Source organism: Zea mays, chromosome 3, assembly GCF_902167145.1.
Source record: "Zea mays cultivar B73 chromosome 3, Zm-B73-REFERENCE-NAM-5.0, whole genome shotgun sequence".
Lineage (NCBI taxonomy): Eukaryota > Viridiplantae > Streptophyta > Magnoliopsida > Poales > Poaceae > Zea > Zea mays.
Window position 1 is genome coordinate 20,908,954 of NC_050098.1, and position 19,147 is coordinate 20,928,100.

Here is a 19,147-nt window from a genome sequence, read left to right on the forward strand (position 1 = left end):
TTAACCATATGACTATCAATTACACTATAGAAGCCAATTAATTCATAGCAGCGGTTCATAGCAGCGGAAGCACTAATCCATATAATGCAACACATATAATACTGCAAGAAGCATATAAATAACACACTAGCAAAGCTTAAACTAACACATCACCCCTTAGGATAAGCTTTCCTCTCAGGTTGAGATAAGCTTTAATACACAAATTCTCCCCCTTTGACATCAAACACCAAAAACCATACTCAAGCAAGAACATAGGATGATGTCAACGGACAACAGGGAGTTAAGGAGAAAAAACAACTATCAAAACTCCCCCTTACTAATTGAATATATGCACTACCAACATTTAAGTAAGATACATATATGCAAAAAGATTAATACTTCCTTTTGTACCTTTACCATGTTGTAGTGCACTTCCCATCTTGAAAGTATTTAATCTCTTGAGAGCTTCTCCACACTTGTGCCTGATTCTTTATCCTAACCTTTTCTTGTTGCTAAGACACCAAACTTAGAACAAGTTATAGTATTGGGCACAAGAAGAAACTTCTCTTCTAATGATTATCAAAAGATGTCAAATTAAGCACGGCTATCAATTCAAAGATACCAATTGCAAGATCATTTATTATCATAGCCTCATGATTTTTAAGGATCTAGAATCACCAAATTTTATAGAGCATGAGCAATCTAAAAATTTGCATAGCCTCATGATATTTAAGGATCTAGAATCACCAAATTTTATAGAGCATGAGCAATCTAAAAATTTGCAATTACTCATTACTTAAGATACCAATTCCTTGACTTACAGAGGTACCCCAGTCCTGATTGCTCCATTTCTTGCTCATCTTCTCTTTTCCACCTTGAGACTACACAAGATCGCTCAAGATACAATTAGTCTCAAAAGACGCAAGTTATGTGTGCTCCCCTTCAAGTTGTGCATCAAGTATTTGAATGACTTGCACTTTGCACATTCTAGCTTCCTCAGAACTAGAGGGGATCACAACATACCTTGGTCAAGGCATACTCTATCACTTTCATCACACAAAGAGATATCAATTAAATACCAAATTGAAAGCCACTTAATACCAAACGAAGGCTAAATGAAAGGTTAACTAAATACAACGATGCATGCCTCAGGAGCACCTAAGCCAATTGAATACTTCACAGGAAGTATAACATTTTCACGCAACTTAGACATGCTTCATACTTAACTATCATTGCATCACATATACCAATTGAAAAGCAACACGATCATGTCTAAACACATCATAGTTAAGAAGGTTCTTTAGGTACACCAGAAGAAACAACATTTTAAAGTAAGGAGCACCTACGCCAAGATACTACCAATTCAGAGGCAAGACCATAGCTGTGATCACAATTAATGGAACTTCAAGATATTCAATGAAATTGCATAGTTCCATTCTCCATACCTTTGCCTTTTTCCTGAATTGCTATGAGAGCACCAGTTGTCACTAATTGAGGGCTCCTTTTGTTCATGCACCTTATAGCTCAAAAGGGTGCATTAGAGACATAACATGGAGTTGGTATTCACACAATACTAGCTAGAGTAATTATGTGAACATAGACAAAACAAGATGTCATACTTGCACATAGGTTAGTCATTAAAACCATATAGCATAACTCATTACACACGTATAGCATGATTTACAAAGAAAAACATGTTTATTCATGAACACATAAAGGATTAATCATGGTAAATATATCAAATGATAGGCTACCCAATGAACGATTCAAAAGATATGACTTAGAGAGCACCTAGTCATGTTTAAGCTAACATGAATGTGATCTTTAAAAACATGAATCAATTATTAACAAGAATCCAACGCAAGCAGTTTTCAAAGCTTAGCTACTCCAAGGACAGATAGCACGACATTCAACTTTAAGAGCAATATTGATAATGCACTTAAGAAACACAGGTACCGTCCTTTGGATAGTCAGATGCACAATCAAGGTCCTTTGCTTGATTCACCAATGATGATTAAGGACCTCTACAACTTATTTCACTTAAGATGAACATGGGATTAGTGTCTTATAATAATTCAACCTTGGGTCAATGAATAAACACCAAAACAATTAACAGCTTAAGCATAGAGTTTGAGTTAACCATATTAAGCTCTCCCATGGTCTCCAGTCCATCTCAAGGCACCTGCATGGTCTAGTTAGCACAGTTTGGTACCCACCTCGGGATGGGTCCATGACGTTCAACTAAAAGTGCTTTTGGTACCCAAATAGTCTTTGTGCTAGTTCTAGGTGATCTCGTTATAGATCTAGCACAAGTGTATGATTTGGGTCTCCTAAGCGAATAAGATTGAGACAAATTTACTTGCTTAGGAACCTCACCTTTATTACGTACCTTGGATAGATGACCCTGCTCACCACACTTGTAGCAAAAGCGTCGCTCGCCCTGACATGACGCTTGCTGTTTGTCATTTTTCTTGGTGAGAGTCATCTTGGAGAATACACATGCTTGGTTCATCATCAGTGGACAAGAAGTGATCGTGTGACTCTTGTCATTGCATCCGAAGCATCTCCTTATCCCTTCACCCTTGTTGGTGTATGGACACGACGCAATGAGGTGTCCTGACTTGTTGCACTTAAAGCACCTCCTTTTCCCTTTTCTCTTTTTGTTCTTGGATGACATAGAGAAAAGGTCAGTGCAAACAGCATGATTAATTGAATCTTTACCTTTTTCCAAGCTCATGTTGATTTCTTCATCTTTAGGAACATTCTTCTTATGGAGCTTAACACTTGCTGCAGTTTTTCCTTTCTCAAGCTTCTTCACCATGCGCCCGTGGATATCTTGAGAAAGTCGAGCAATGTGTCTTCTCCTTAGCTGTCTTTGCTTCTTGTTCCCACACAATTTCTTTTGTGTCCCTAGAACTTGTTGCTCAATCAATGATTGGCTTTCTTTTAAGTGACAGGGGTTAGCACATGGTGATATACAATTCAAATGCGCACACGTGCGGGAATGAGGTTCACATGAATTTAAGTTCGCAATTATAACCTCATGAGCAACATTAAGCATGATATGTCTATCCAAGAGATTATCATGAGAATAAGACAATGAATCATATTTTTCAGTGAGAGCTAGTTTATCATGACTTAGCAATTCTACTTGCTTCTCAAGCATGGCATTTCTTATTCTAAGTTGAGCAACACAAGATAAAGCATCATCATTTCTACTTTGCTCAATTAGAATTGAATCATACCGTTGGACCAAGACATCATGAGAGCACCTTAGCTCCTCATGTTCTTTGGTCATCTTCTCCAGGCTGTTGTTTGTTTTGATGAGAGTCTCCTCTAGCCTAAGAAGCGTCTCGCCTTGTTCCTTGTTCCTTCTCAACAGATTAACCAAGAGCGATTTGTCCTCTTTGTTGAGATGGATGTAGAAACGGCGAATCTCCTCTTCTTCCACATCGTCGGTCTCATTTTCCCTGTCATCAATGTTAGTGGAAGCAATACAGGAAAATGCACCTTGTGGTGATGAAGATTCATCCTCGCTATCATCCTCATATTCCTCCTCATCATGGCTTTCGTCTCCACCGTCATCGTTAGCAATGAAACATTTATTACTAGTGGAGAACAAACCTGTTGACGAGGTGGATTTATCGTTTGATGCCCATCATTCTTGTTCTTCTCCCTTTGAAAGGTTAGCATCACAAGCAATATAGGGAGTAGGAGCAGTACAACTTGCCACAAAATATTTTACTTTAATTCTATTCCATAAATCATGAGCATCAACAAATAAATCATTATCACTACTCATGATGGCAAAATAGGCATCTCTAGAAAGAGAATCAACTAAGATGTTGCAAGCATGGTGATTTAGAGATAGACATCTTAGTTCATCATTAGAAGGATTTTTACTAACATTAGAGGGAAAAATACTTCTACTAAAGACCTGTCTCAAATCAGGATCAACACTCATGAAAGCATTATAAATAGAGACAGACCAAGTCTTGTAATTAGAGCCATCGCCTAAAAGAAGTTCTACAGTTACCTCTTGTGACGACATCGTCATCTCCGGACGGCTAAGCCCACACTGGAGAGACCTAGCTCCGATACCAATTGAAAGTTCCCTTTGACCCGGGAACAGGATCTGGATGTCGCCTAGAGGGGGGGTGAATAGGCGAATAAAACTTATTTCTTTAAAACTTAAATTCTTACTCTACTCGAAGACTTAGTATGCAGTGGAGTGAGAAGACCCTTCGAGTAGGTTGCAGCGGAATCAGAGATCCTGTCTCAAAATGTCCTGCACTTCAAATAAAGCTTACACCACAGATAAGTGTTGAAGTGCAGATATAAAAGCGAGTAAGACAGAGAGTCGGGATAATACAGAACAGAGCACACAAACGCAAGGATTTATCCCGAGGTTCGGCCAAGCCTGAAATGCTTGCCTAGTCCTCGTTGGAGTTAGCCACACCTGAGCTTAGAGTCTATTTCAACTCCTTCCTCCGTTTGCTCAGATCTGTCAGTATGACAGATAGAGCCTTTCACTATGTTGAGTTGGGTTACAACAGAACCGCGACTGCTTACAAACTTCTTGGCAGCACCCCGGCAGAGTAACGATACACTCAAGACCTTGCTCTAGCTCTTAGCAGCTCTTCTCCACTCTCTAAAGGCTTATAGCTGTGCCTTCTACACAAACTAGAGAGATACACACAAGAGGGAGAGTGAGAATTGATCCGAGTGATGTCTACACTTGTTGGCTGCCCTTGTACTTTGCTTGAGGCGCCTAGGGGTCCCTTTTATAGGCACAAGGGGCCTAGGAGCCGTTGGAAGCAATCCAGGAAGGCAAATCTTGCCTTCTGTCGGGTGGCGCACCAGACAGTTCGGTGCACCACCGGACACTGTCCGGTGCCCGATTTCCTTCCAAAAATGGCGCAGTCGACCGTTGCAGTCTTGGAGCCGTTGGCGCACCGGACACAGTCCGGTGCACACCGGACAGTCCGGTGCCCCCATTTGACCGTTGGCTCAGCCACGCGTCACGCGCGGATCACGCGGCCGACCGTTGCCCCAGCCGACCGTTGGCTCACCGGACAGTCCGGTGCACCACCGGACAATCCGGTGAATTATAGCCGTATGTCGCCAGACTTCTCCCGAGAGCGGCCTGTTCACCGGAGTTCAACCTGGCGCACCGGACACTGTCCGGTGCACCACCGGACACTCCGGTGTGCCAGACTGAGCTGAGTCTTGGCTGTACATAGCCAAGCCTTTTGCACCTCTTTCCTTTTCTTCTTCTTTCTGTTTCTAACAATTAGACAAGTATATTAGTACACAAAACCAATGTACTAAGTCTAGAAACATACCTTCTCTTAATTATTACATCTATAGCATTTGACATGCTTGAGCTTTGATGTTGGACTCATAAATCATCAAGTCAGCTTGACTTGATCTAGATTGACATTTCTTAGCTCCAACATCCTGCAAAGGTCACATAGAACATCTCCAAACATAGGAACAACCTAAACTAAAGATCAAGGTGAACTTAGCTCTTTTGGGCTGCTTCCAGTTCTGGTTTTGACACTTGTTCTCCTTCTAGTGACCTTGATCTCCTTCTTAGAGCTTGATCTTGAGCCTTATGACTTACACCACATAACTGTAGCTGTTACCTCATTGGTTGTAAGTCACGTCCTTATGTAGTGATCCTTGATGTGCCGTAGCTGTTCTCAACTCAATCACCCTTGACTTTGCAAGCCTTCTTCTTCACCCTTGGCTTTGGGTTCCTCAGCCTCCTTAACCTTCTCCCGTGCACTTGGTACCTCGAAGCTCTTCTTGCCTCCGTCCTTGGCTTGATAAGTTGTCTCCGAGCTACGCACCCGAGTATCACTTTTGCAATGTCCATCTTACTTGTGATGCCCATTATCTATCATCATCTAGTTCTTGGACCATCACACTTGTTCACTTGTGTTGAACCCTATTAGCTTTACATTAAGCACCTGTTCAACACTTAGTACACTTGTTAGTCCTTTAATTGAGTTGTCATCCAAACACCAAAACTCACAAGAGAGCTTTTAGATCTTCGGAGTCTTCTCCACCACTTTCCATATCAAAACTGTCGCTATCACCAGTATCTTCAGACAAGCCTTCCAAAATCTCCCTGGTAATCTTCTCTATATTTGTATTTGCCATTAATTCAAGAAAACCAAGATTCTTCTCTTTAGAAAGGCTCAGTTTCGCTTCAGCAACAGCTTTTTTATCTTGAGACATCTTCGGAGGTGCTAAAAAACTGCTCTCGAATTTGAAGCTTAAAAGCTCAAAGCCAAGAAAGTGTTGGTGCGCAAGGGCTAAAAATTAGGCAAGCAAAAACAGATGGCAAGGGAGTGTGTCAAATGAATCCGCGATGTGCTCTTATTTATATGCCGAGTACGTAAAAAACTGAAGGGTCCCGCTTGTCAGTGGCTATTGCTATTCTAGCAAAGGGAAGGTGTTTTTTCGGACCTTTGACTCGGGGCCTTCGTCCATATCACAATCTAAAATTATCATTCTAACAAATTAATATTGTGAGGGGCTACTGTTGGGGGCCTTTGGCTTCCGAAGGGCCTCAAAAACATGATTTAACAATGTTTCTGGAAGTACAATGTGTGAACAGGTATCTTCGGCCCCGAGGTAAAACCACAACGTGAAGAAGCACAAAAGGGGTACGAAGGACGGCGTGGAGCCGAAGCTGTGTGTAGAATTGCTTCGGCATGATAGCGGAAAGGGAAACCGACTTAAAGATGAAAAGACTATTTAGACCTTGATGAATTATTATAGAGTTATTAGCAGATGTAAAGGGCATAGGTGTAATTTTACATGGGTTGCGTCCCGTGCCTATAAATAGATGAACAGTAACCCTGTACTGTTCATGCTCACTTGGCATTTGCTTTTGCATCACGCTTGTACCTTTGCCTTCTTTCAAGTCAAAGGTATATTTATAACCCGATGTCATTTCTATTTTTCCATAGCAATAAAATAGAAATGAGTTGATAATAATACATAACTATTTATGTTATCTTTTATATTCCATGTAATTCCTTCTTCATTATGATATGTAATGTATATGGAGATATGTCCTTCATAACCTTCGTCCGAAAATCATTATATCTCAAGGGAAATAATGCTTCGAAGGACGAAGGACTTTAACGTTTAACATTTTCTGTGTTGCCTTGTTCTTAACTCTTAGCATTTGAGAACAAGTCCCCAACACTGCTAGTTTTAGAAGATCTATGAACTTGAAGACAATGAAGATGAATGGACTCAAGAGCCATGACTTCCACATAATTATGGAAAGGCTCATGCCTGTAATGTTTCGTGGGTACATTTTCCGATGCTGTGTGGAAAAGGTTAGCTGAAGTTAGCTATTTCTACAGACAGTTGTGTGCTAAAGAAATCAAAAGAGATGTGATGGAACAGCTGGAGAAAGAGGCACCGATGCTTTTGTGCAAATTGGAAAAAATATTTCCACCGAGTTAATTTCTTCAATCCTATGCAACATCTCTTTATACATCTTTCATATGAGGCTAAGGTCGGTGGTCCTGTTCAGTACAGGTGGATGTTTCATATAGAAAGAGCATTAAAGAAGCTTAGAGCAATGGTGGGCAATAAGGCAAGAGTTGAAGGATGTATTGCAGAATAATTTAAACTGAAGGAGGTAGCACACTTCACAAGTTGTTACTTTGCAGAAGAACATAATGTATTTGCTCGAAAGAAAAGGTACCATGATGATGAATGAGAGATGCCTCCTTGTAGTGATCTTTCGATTTTTCAGACAAACGGTAAAGCCGTTGGTCCACCTAAGGCATATCACCTCACTATGGAAGAACGGAAGTCTGCTTTACTGTACATGTTCAAGAATATGCCTGAGGTGGAGAAATACTTTGTGTAATACTTATTTCCTTAAATTGTTCATATGTGAATTAGTTTATGTTATCAAATATCTCATGTCATATAATAATATTTGACAGCGAGTTTGATGAACAAAACATGAGGTGTCTCGGTAGGCCAACAGCGAGAGACATAGACAAATTGCGACGCGATGGTATGCATGGGTGACCTAATTTCATTATGTGGCTTCGGGACCGTGTAAGTCTTAATTATGTGGCTTTGAGACCTAATTTTAGTTAACTAATATTAAAGAATTTGCTAATGCTTTGTGGCATAATTGACAGTTTGGGGAGGAAATGAATTTGAATGATGACTTACATCAGTTATCTATTGGAAGCGTAACTGCCAAAAGCTATGGACGTTACGATGTCAATGGATATCGCTTTCGTTCAAGCATTTTCGAATCAAGTCATCCTATGGCCGCCACTCAAAATAGTGGAGTCGTTACTAGGGCAACCGACATGGAAGGACACGAAGCCTGCTATTACGTGAAAATAAAAAATATAATCGAGATTACATTTGCTGGAAATAAGCCTTTAGCGCTAGTTTTCTTTGAGTGTCAATGGTATGACCCGAAGTATTATAGGACCGAATTTGGGATGACACAGATCCAACCTGAAAAATTGCTTCAAGGACACGACATGTATATCCTTGCCCATCAAGCAGACCAAGTTTATTTCTCGACATATCCATGCAAAAAGTTGTCTAAATAGAGGGTTGTGTACAATGTAAATCCACACAAACGCCTATACACTTCTGGTGAGGACGAATATCAAATTGGTCACCTTGAGCAGGTTGATGAGGTGTTTCAAGAAGAAGAGTTGCCAACTAGTTTTCATATTGATCCTGCACTGACATTAGATTCACTAGTTGCAGACATTAACGACTTAACTTTTCCCGAGAGACGGAGAAGACAACCTGTTAGGAGAAAAGTTACATGGCGACCTCTGCATAGAAGAGAACAAATAGATCCTGATTTTGATGATATTTAACAAGTAAAGTTGTTTTGTTATTCCATTTGTTTCTATTTTTTAAGGATTATGTCATTTTGATGCACTAATGAATAATTTCTTTTTTTGATGCAGGATGCCACCAAAATCAAAGAAGTCAGTGAAGGGGCTTTTAAGGGCCTGTGCCTTTTTCAGGGCAGTTCTTCGAGCAGCAGCAGACGTCGAGAGCTGTTGAGCGCGATACATGGAGATGAGGTAACATATCTTGTACAAATAAATTTGTTTACATATTTACAAATAAATCTTGAGTTGTATGTACCAGGATGAGCAGCACACTGAGGAGCAGCACAATGAGGAGGAGCAGCACAATAAGACTGAGCAGCACAATGAGGAGGTGGAGCACGCGACATGGGACCAGGCCGCACAACATCACCAGCCATGGGACCAGTGGGACCAGCAACAGGCGTGGGACCAGTGGGGCCAACAGGGCGAACCGGCTCACAACCCGATGGATGATGGCTCAGGAGGCTCTTCAGCAACACGCACACGTCGCTCAAGAAAAAGCCACTCAGTAAAGCCTCGTCACGCAATAGAGCGAGAGGCTGATAGGACTTTAATCATGCCACATGGAGATCGGTGAGTGTAATATATTAACTTATCTCATATAACTATTATGTGTATTGTTAATGTTTTTGTGTAATGCAGGAATTGGGAGGACCTGTCCTTTGACGGTAAGGGACACCACACTCAGGTTAACCTTACGTTGGGTTCTCTTTGCCGCCTTCACTACCCTAGTATAGTGAAGGTGTCAAACGGTGATACCGAGGATGAGGTGCTCGTCAGTACCTAGGACGAGTACAAGTTTAAAAAGGAACGAAACCACACCGACAGACAGGGACTTGTGCGTAATGACTTTTGGGTATGAATTCTTTATTGTTTTTGTTATGTTTCTTAATATTGTAATTCTATGACTTATAACATTGTATTTGTATTCTTTATGTTGTAGCTTCGATAGCGGTTGCCTGACTGAGAGGATTACATGGGGCACGCTGAACGTGTGTTCCAAAACAATGCAAAGAAGCTGGTGAAGGATGCCATATACTATGCGAGAATTCAGGCTACAAACCTGTATTTTCAAAAGCATCCAGAAGAAGCAGGCCCCTTGAATAAAAAGGAAGGGTCCTCAAAGATATATTTGACTAAGGATCAATATCGTGAGGTTAGTATTCAATTTGTTTTACCCTTTTTATTGATTGTTGTGATTGATATAATATGTAACATTATGTGTGCAGGTGATGGTTCCATGGATGGCACCCGTGCCTGATGCGTACTATGCTTGGTGTTGATATTGGGCTTCCGAAGGCTTCCAGAAAGCGTCAGCGCATCACAGACAATGTCGAGGAACCAATCCTAACCACAAGTTTGGCGGTGACGACATGCTACGAAAAGCTAAAAGAATGGTAAGTTTGATTTAGCTATGTCGATCAGCAAATAGTACGATTGCTTATGAATGTTTTTTGTTTATACAGGAAGCTACGAGTGGCCAAAAGCCTAGTGACATTGAGGTCTACCAGGAGGGCCACAAAGGACCAGACCCTAACAACCCTGACCAGCTCTGCAGCCAAACAGCCACGGATTGGCTGGTGAGTTTTGGCCCAAAAGTACAAACGTTCAAAGTATAGAAATTCCTGCATTTGTAAGGTTGTGAATGATGTATAGGCGGCATATGGGGAGGAGATGGTTCGTTGCCATGGCCCTGACTTCGACTAGCGACATGAATCGGTGGATCCCTCAGTGGTGTACGCAAGTGGTGGTGGCAAAGCGCATGGACGGTAAGCTCTAACTTATGAAATTATATGGTTGACACTAAATTGATTATGTAGTAATCACAATTTTTGAATCACTTATAGATACACACTCTTCGACAGATTCATTGACTCGTCATCGATGAGATCTCAGAGGACGGGTTCGTCTTCCTGTAGCTCATGCTCTCATCGACCGAACGAGCAGGAGTTGGAGATTATGAGGATGCGTGAAGAGATGAGACAACAACGCGAAATTATGGAGGCTTGCAATGCACATACCCAAGCGATGTATCAAGTGAGTATACATAATCCGAACTCTAAATTATTATATTTCAATACAACATCTTCAATAGTAACACATATGTTTAACAGTTAATGCAACAAAAGGGCATGGCAACAAATATTCCACCGCCACCACAATGGAGCCAGTTTGCAAACACATCAGCTCCGCCACCACAGTTCAACACCCCTCCGACACATATACCTGCACCTGGAGATAGGGTATGTTTGATAACTCTCGATTAATTTATACACTTGTATATTTTTTGATATTTGTATTAAAAATGTTGATATTTGCTAACTTGCATAGGTTACGCCCGAAGCCGGTGGTAGAGGGTCTGATCCCGCAGCAGGGACTGGATTTGTTGACTCCCTCTTCACGTTCCCTCCTCTTGGTGGCGGCAGCGGTCAAAGCTCTAACCACCTAAGTGGTGGTTATCTCTAAACACTTGAACTCGTGCTCGTTATGTTTTTTAACTCGTGGACGTTATGTTTGTGTAAACACTTGATCTTAACTCGTATCTGAAATGTTTGTGTAAACACTTGATCTTAAGTTTGTGATGTGTGAATCATATCAATGCGTTTGTGATGTGTATGTTCATGTGATGATATATATGTTTTGTCATATGTTTGTGATGTGTATGTTCTATGTATGTTTTGTGTGCAATTGTGGAGAAATATCTAATTTGGTGTTGCTTTTGCAGAATTATAGGTTAACTCCCGTCGGCCCAGTTAATCCCCGTCGGTTTGACCATAGCCGACGGGAATTAACTATTTACTCCCATCGGCCCAGTTAATCCCCGTCGGCTGCCCTGGCCGACGGGAGTTAATAGTTAATCCCCATCGGCTGCCCTGGCCCACTGGAGTTAATAGCTAATCCCTGTCGGCTACCCTGGCCAATGGGAGTTAATAGATAATCCCAGTCGGCTGCTCTGGCCGACGGGAGTTAATAGCTAATCCCCATCGGCTGACCTGGCCGACAGGAGTTAATAGCTTATTCCCATCGGCTTGTACTTGGCCGACGGGGATTACTAATTCCCGTCAGCCGCCGACGGGAATAATATTATCCCCGACACCTGACAGCCAACGGCTTGAGGCCGACGGGAGTTAGCCTATTACCGACGAGAATTAGTTATTCCCGTCGGTTTTTAGCCGACGGGAATTAACTGGATTCCTCTAGTGCTTATTCAGAAAAACTACCCAACTACTCCACTCCCCCCAAATCCAGCAAACATATCATAAGAGGAAATCAACAGTATTCGAAGATGAAATTATGAACTAATTCTGGGTGTATTATAAGGTCCTTACCAGCTGCACGGATAGATATGCTTGCTGAATGACCACCTGCAACAACTATTTGTTCATCATCGGTTGATGGGATAAACAATACATCCATCACTAATCTAATGATGAAGTTAAAGGCACAAGATAATTATAAATTATTTACTCAATGGGAACCTGATTCAAACTTGCTTACAGTAATGAAAAATGGTTTCCAAATTTCATAATGACATGGACAAAATCAAATCTCAATCTTAGACTGTTACTATAACATTTGAATCAAGTGACTGGGCAAGTTATTCCCTAGTGGCAACCTGCAATTAGCATTTAACATGTTAATAGCTATATTGCAAAAAGAAAGGAAAAGGGGACAAAAACAAATCAATAGACGAAAGTTTCACATTGAACAAAATGGGTGGACTCTCCAAAGCACACAAATTAAAGTCACAGTAAATTTCCTTCAGTTTCATATTGATATTTTTATATGCATTGTATTGGAAAAATAAAAAACACAGTGAATACACAACTATTAAATTCTGATTACGCCACTCTGTAGAATGCAACATATGGATCCTTAAATGGCACATATCAACATTCATTTCTACGAAGACTGAGCACAGATGTTTAGTACATTATTGCAACACTATGTTTAGAACATTATTGCAATGCTATTAGGTTTTGTAAACATGTGAACCAAAGGAGTCCCACCAGAAGGCAACATCCACCTCTGTCACACATCATCCCCGACGCTTAAGCAGAGATACACATGAGGTGACCAATTGTTCTATTTTTATACCTCCAAACTATGCAATGAAATTGTTGATACTTCTTATTTTACATGTTTAGCTATTTTACACCAATTGATAAGAACGCGAAAAGCATAGCGGATATGCACACAAGACGACCATCAACAAAAAGACACGAGATCTGGAAAGAGAGCATGTTTTCAACCTTTTGACTTTGGTAGAATTCCAAAAGGTCGTCTAGGACAGTGCCGACTCTCTTTTCCTCTTGCTGCATGTACGTAGTCGCAGCCACCTCCTCCTTTGCAAGCTGGCTCACTAGGTCCCATGCCGCACTGCAATAAATCAGATAGGATGAACATAAAAATGTAGCATATAAGACGAACAATCTGTTTTGTGCCTAGTTACAGAGAACAGAACCACAACAACTTCATGTATCACTGCATCAGGCAACTAAGGATAAATCTCCTAATTGTCATGCTATTCTAGTTGTACTAAGAGTCTCGTGAATCTGAAAAGTCAGCTAAAACACACAATAAATCTCCACCAAAAACTGGCTAACTCATTCACTCCGTTTACCCCAATGGGCCAGAATAACCAGAAAAAACAGCAGAACCAAGTGTAGCAAAACCACAGCCCCGCACACCGAGTGGCACCACATGTACTGTTCTTCCTAATAGCCATGTTCATGGCATCGGCCACATAGATGTTACCCTTGTCATCCACTGTAGATCCCTTCGGATGGTTCATCCTCGCCTCTCACAACTTCGCATCAACAGGACCAGGAAATCCTTCGTGGGAACTGGCAACAAGCTTCGACCTACTATCTGCATAGTTCACCATAGGTTCGGAGGATGAGATAAATCTTTTGTGGCTCAAAATTATCTGTTGGAAAATGAAACATGAGCAAGCATAGAAAAAAACACTATATAGAAGATGTACATTGCTGGAATTCAATATAACTGTTTGGGTCAAATCTTTATACCAAAGAGGGGATCAGCATGTGATGATAGCACTCATTAGTAGTAAACAGTTATACAAACACCTTGATGAAATTTGATATCATTGCGTATATAAGCATAAAAGTAGCATAGATTGGATTGGTACCTCTTTTTTCTAGACCAGATTTCTACAAGTGAACACACCTCATAAAAATGGAAGTAGCCCAAGTTGCATAAATTAGCTGAAAGCAGCTGAAAAGCATCATGTAGCATGTGCAAGCTGCAAGCTAACAAAGACACTGCCATCAAAAGAATGGTCATTCCGGAATAAAATACAAATGAGTAACAACCCACCGGTTTCACCAGTCATACCTGTTAGCATCACAACAAAATTAGTCAGGATCAGCATATGGACATAGTATTACCATAACCACGTATCGAATTATTCTAAAAACAAAACAAACTTCAGATATGCTACTCTTATTACTAATTTAAATCAGAACCTCCTATCGGACGCCTACAAAAATGGAACACTGAGCTAAACTTATGGATCCATAACAATTGCAACAAATAGTATTGAAGTTTCTCCAAAGTTGTGTACATAGTGGAGTTATAGAGTGGGACCTGCAACCCCAATATTAGAAAAACGTACTAACCCGAAAGAAGCCCGGAAAGAAATATTAGACTCAGATTCCCCACAAAACCAAATTAGGCAGAGAACAGCAAGGCCTCAAGTGCAATTTTTGTGTAAATCATTTTAATTGTTTTACAATCATGCTGCAATGCATTACCTAATTGTCCCCAACATATTTTCATGTTCTTCCATAAACCGAGCAATGCAACAGAATCCGTTACCACACATCTAATGAAAACAAAAAAAGAGAATTGTGCATAAGCCGATGAAGCCACAAAATAGTTGGTCAACACATGACATATGAAGCAAGAGGAAGAACAGTGCAGAAGCAGATTGTTGGGGGCCTTCGTCCTCCGAAGGTCCTCAAAAACATAATTTAACAATGTCTTCCAAGTATGGTTTATGGAAAAGTATCTTCGGATTTATGATAAAAGCATACACGATGAGGAGCTTGATCGTGACGAAGGTTGCCGTCGCTCCGAAGCTGTGCGGAAGGGAGCTTCGACTAAATCGCAGAAAAGGGAACCGACTTAAAGGGAAAAGGTTGTTCAGTCCTCATAGATTTTTCTATAAGACAATAGTAAATGTAAAGGGCATAATTGAAATTTCTCATGGGCTGCGTCCTGTGCCTATAAATAGGTGAACAGTACTCCCATACTATTCATGCTGACTTGGCATTTGCTTTTGCGTCACGCTTGTACCTTCGTCTTCTGTCAAATTGAAGGTACCTTTTGTAATTGAATATTATTCATGTTTTTACATGATTATATAATAAAAGAGGAATCAATAATGTTACATAATCATTCATGCTGTTTTTTATGTCTTACATGCTTCTCCTTTCATTATTATTCACTGCAATCATGAAGGTATGTCCTTCATGACCTTCGTCTGAAGATCATTATATCCTGAGGGAAATAATGCTTTGAAAGACGAAGGGCATTAACCATTAACCTTTTTTGTGTTGCCTTGTTCTTATTTCATAGCATTTGAGAACAAGTCCCCAACATTGGCGCCCACCTCCGGTGAACCCTTTTTCGACCACCTTCGGCAAGCACTGACCCTCGTCATGACGCCGAAGAAAGCTTCAGCGACAGGGGCTACTGCACTACAGCCACTGGACCCAAATCAGGAGAACCTTTCTCTCCGAGAGGCCCAAAGCCAGAAGAGGAAGGCCACTAGCCCAACACTCCAGGAGGAAGAGTTGGACCAAGAAATCAGAAACATGGAGATAATTCATCAGCAAGTACAAAGGAAGAAGGAGAAGATGGCCAGACTGGCTGATCTTCAAAGGCAGATTGACGAAGCCAATGAAGAAGTACGCCATCTTGCTCAAGACGAGCAAGATCGAAGGCCTCAACACAGGGAGCTTCATCAAGAAGGCCTATTCAATGAGGATGGATGGTATGATGATTTTAATCATGATACCTTTACCTTTGATGATGCTTCTCCCTTGGCAGCAGAAATACAGGCTATCCTGTGGCCTCCATCATACAAGCCACCTCAACTCCCTATGTATGATGGGCATTCGGATCCGAAGCAGTTTTTGATGAGTTATGAGGCAACTATATCTTCATATGGAGGCAATGCAGCTGTCATGGCCAAATCCTTCGTCATGGCAGTTCGGAATGTGGCCCAAACATGGTATTCTTCTCTTCAGCCAGGGACTATTACTTCGTGGCAAAAGCTCAAGGATATGCTACTAACAAGCTTTCAAGGCTTTCAGACGAAGCCGGTCACAGCTCAGGCTCTGTTTCAATGTACGCAAGACCATGAGGAGTATCTTCAAGCATACGTCCGAAGGTTCTTGCATCTCAGAGCACAGGCGCCTACATTGCCCAATGAGATTGTCATTGAGGCCATGATCAAGGGGCTTCGTCCAGGACCTACTGCCCAGTACTTCGCCAGAAAACCTCCACAGACTCTGGAGAAGTTGCTTCAAAAGATGGATGAATATATCAGGGCTGACAATGACTTCCGCCAAAGAAGGGAGGAAGCTTACAGGTTCTCCGAGATGACTAGGGGCTTCGGAGGAAGAATACACCTGAGGCATGTCAGGTAAATTCACAACACTCAGAATGATGATAGAGGAAGTCAGCTACAGAGGCCCCAGTATTCTTCACAATCTTCGGGACAGCAACAAAGCTCTTTTCAGCCGCCAGCTCCAAGAGGCAGAGGCACCAGGGGCTTCAGAGGAAGATATGGGGACCAACCCAGGAAGATTTACTGTCTATTTTGTGGTGAAGACAAGGGCCATACTACAAGAATGTGCCAAATCACCATCCAAAAGCAGAAGGAGATCGCAGAAGCCGAAGCCCGGCAAAGTCAACCGAAGCAGGTACTACATACTACTTCGTGTCACTCACCCTACATACCAGAGTATGTGGGTAATCATCCTGCAGCTTCTGTTGCTTCGGCTTGTCAGCCACAGGCCTCTTGGCCACAGCTTCCACCTCCACCGCCACTACAACCTGCCTATTCACGAGGTCAGCAGCCAGAAGGGAGCCATCAGACTCATCAGCAGCGAGAGCTCAGGGAGGAATCCGAAGCTCGCACAGTCAACAGTACTATGCCAGAGTCAAAACACATCTATTGAGAGATATCCTACCTCTGAAGCATTTTACATTCATTGTCATTTTCTTTTTAATAAGGAACAATTGGTGTAAATCTAGTCTTCTTGTCACTTTTAATTTCCTGTAATAGCTTCTTTCCTACAGACTTACGAAGCTCAAAAACTGCCAAAGCTAAAAAGTCGTTCCTGAGGGAGTGCAGACCTAAAAATTACATTGCAAGTTTTACCGAAGCTACAAAAGTTGTTCCTAAGGAACACAGCGTAAATTTGCTGAAGCTACAAAAAGTCGTTCCTAGGGAGCGCAACGTAAGTTTGCCGAAGCTTCAAAAAATCGTTCCTAAGGGAGCGCAGTGTAAGTTTTCTGCTCAAAAGTCGTTCCAAAGGGAATGTAGAGCCAAATACCGCCGAAATATAAGGCGAAGCACGAAAAGTCAACACGAATACCGCCAAAATAGAAGGCGAAGAAGTTCAAAAGACGTTCCTAAGGGGATGCAGAACTTACACCGAAAAATAAGCGGTGAAGCCGAAAAATAAACGACAAAGAGATTTTTGATGGTTCCTAAGGGAACGCAGATATTGTGTTTCAGTGTGGGTACGTGTCTTCGGCATTAGCATCATTCTTTCCATCATATCATCGCATCATATCGCATAGCATCACATCATACATCATATAACATCAATAACATCAATTGGAAGCGAGGCCGATCTTCGGAGAATGCTTTATAAAAAATGAAAAGATGCCAAGGCACAAAGTAAGTTGAGAATTACAACTTCATCAGTTCTAATGTGGAAGGATGGATCTATTCTTTACGAAGCATTGATGATTTTACAAAGGGTGGATGATTCTTACGAGGCATAAAACTCTTCTTTACGAAGCATGAAAAGAAGGGAAGGTGTTTTTTCGCCGAGGGCTCAAAAACGGTATGTACATAAAGTTTCATGCATCACAAAGAACTGAATTACAAGCAATTCACATATTACATTCAAATCTTATAAGCACCGAATATTGCAAATGTAGTTCAGCAAATGTTACATTAATATTCTAGAAAATGTTTTTACAATAGCTGCTATTCTTCCTTCAAAACCTTTTCTGCAACTTCGTTAAGCAGTTTTGTAACAACTTCGTCGACAATAGCTTCGGCCACATTAATGATTTCTATTGCCTTATTTGTTTCTGGGTCGACCAGTGGGTCGAATGGCTCTGGTGGAGGAGGTAGTTCAGCTGCGGTAGAAAACATCAGTTAGCTCGAAGTCAAAAATGACAAAGCTAAAAGCCATTAAGCAATACCTATTCGTCTTTCGAGTTCCGCTGCTCTTTCAGCTTCTTTTGCTGCTTCTCGAGCGTCATGAAGATCTTTTTCACTCCTTTTCATTATTTCATGAGCCATCCCTCGGCCGCCATTTTCCCAGATATCAGTAAAAAATTTCCACCTATTGAACTTGCTTCGGCCGAGGGTTCCTTCGTATCATCGACGGAGAAGGCAGCTTTGATCTGGGCCAAGGTTTTAACATGTTCACAACCTGCCTTCTCCAAAATGGCTGCAACCCCCCTCGCACCAGAGAATGCACAGACGCCCCCGCGGTCACTCAAAATCTCCTCAAAAGCTTCGGCTTCATTACTGATCCACTCGATGACGCCCTCAGGGTCGCCCCGTATGAAGTTGTCTTCGTTTGAGTAGGCGCCCACGTTGGCGAAGCTAGTCTTTATCTTTTTTACACATTCCACAGATTTTTCAAAACATCTTTCTTTTGATGCGTGAAGCTCTGCAACTGTTTTTTCAAAATAATTTTTCCAGTACTCACTGGCATCTTGGTCAGCTTCGGCAACAGCGCATTTTAATTTGGCCTCAGCCAGTTGTTTTCGAAGGTCTTCAATCTCATTCTTTTGAATTTCAGATTGAGCCTTGAAGTTAGCTTCATCCCCCTTTACTTTGTCCACCAATGTAAGTAGAATTTTGTCTTTTTCCGTGGCTTCGTTTCTCAGCTTGATGACCTCTCTTCGAAGGTTGTTGAGAGCAATAGTGCAGCTCTCGTCTTCAGCATTCTTTTGCGCTCTTAAGGCGT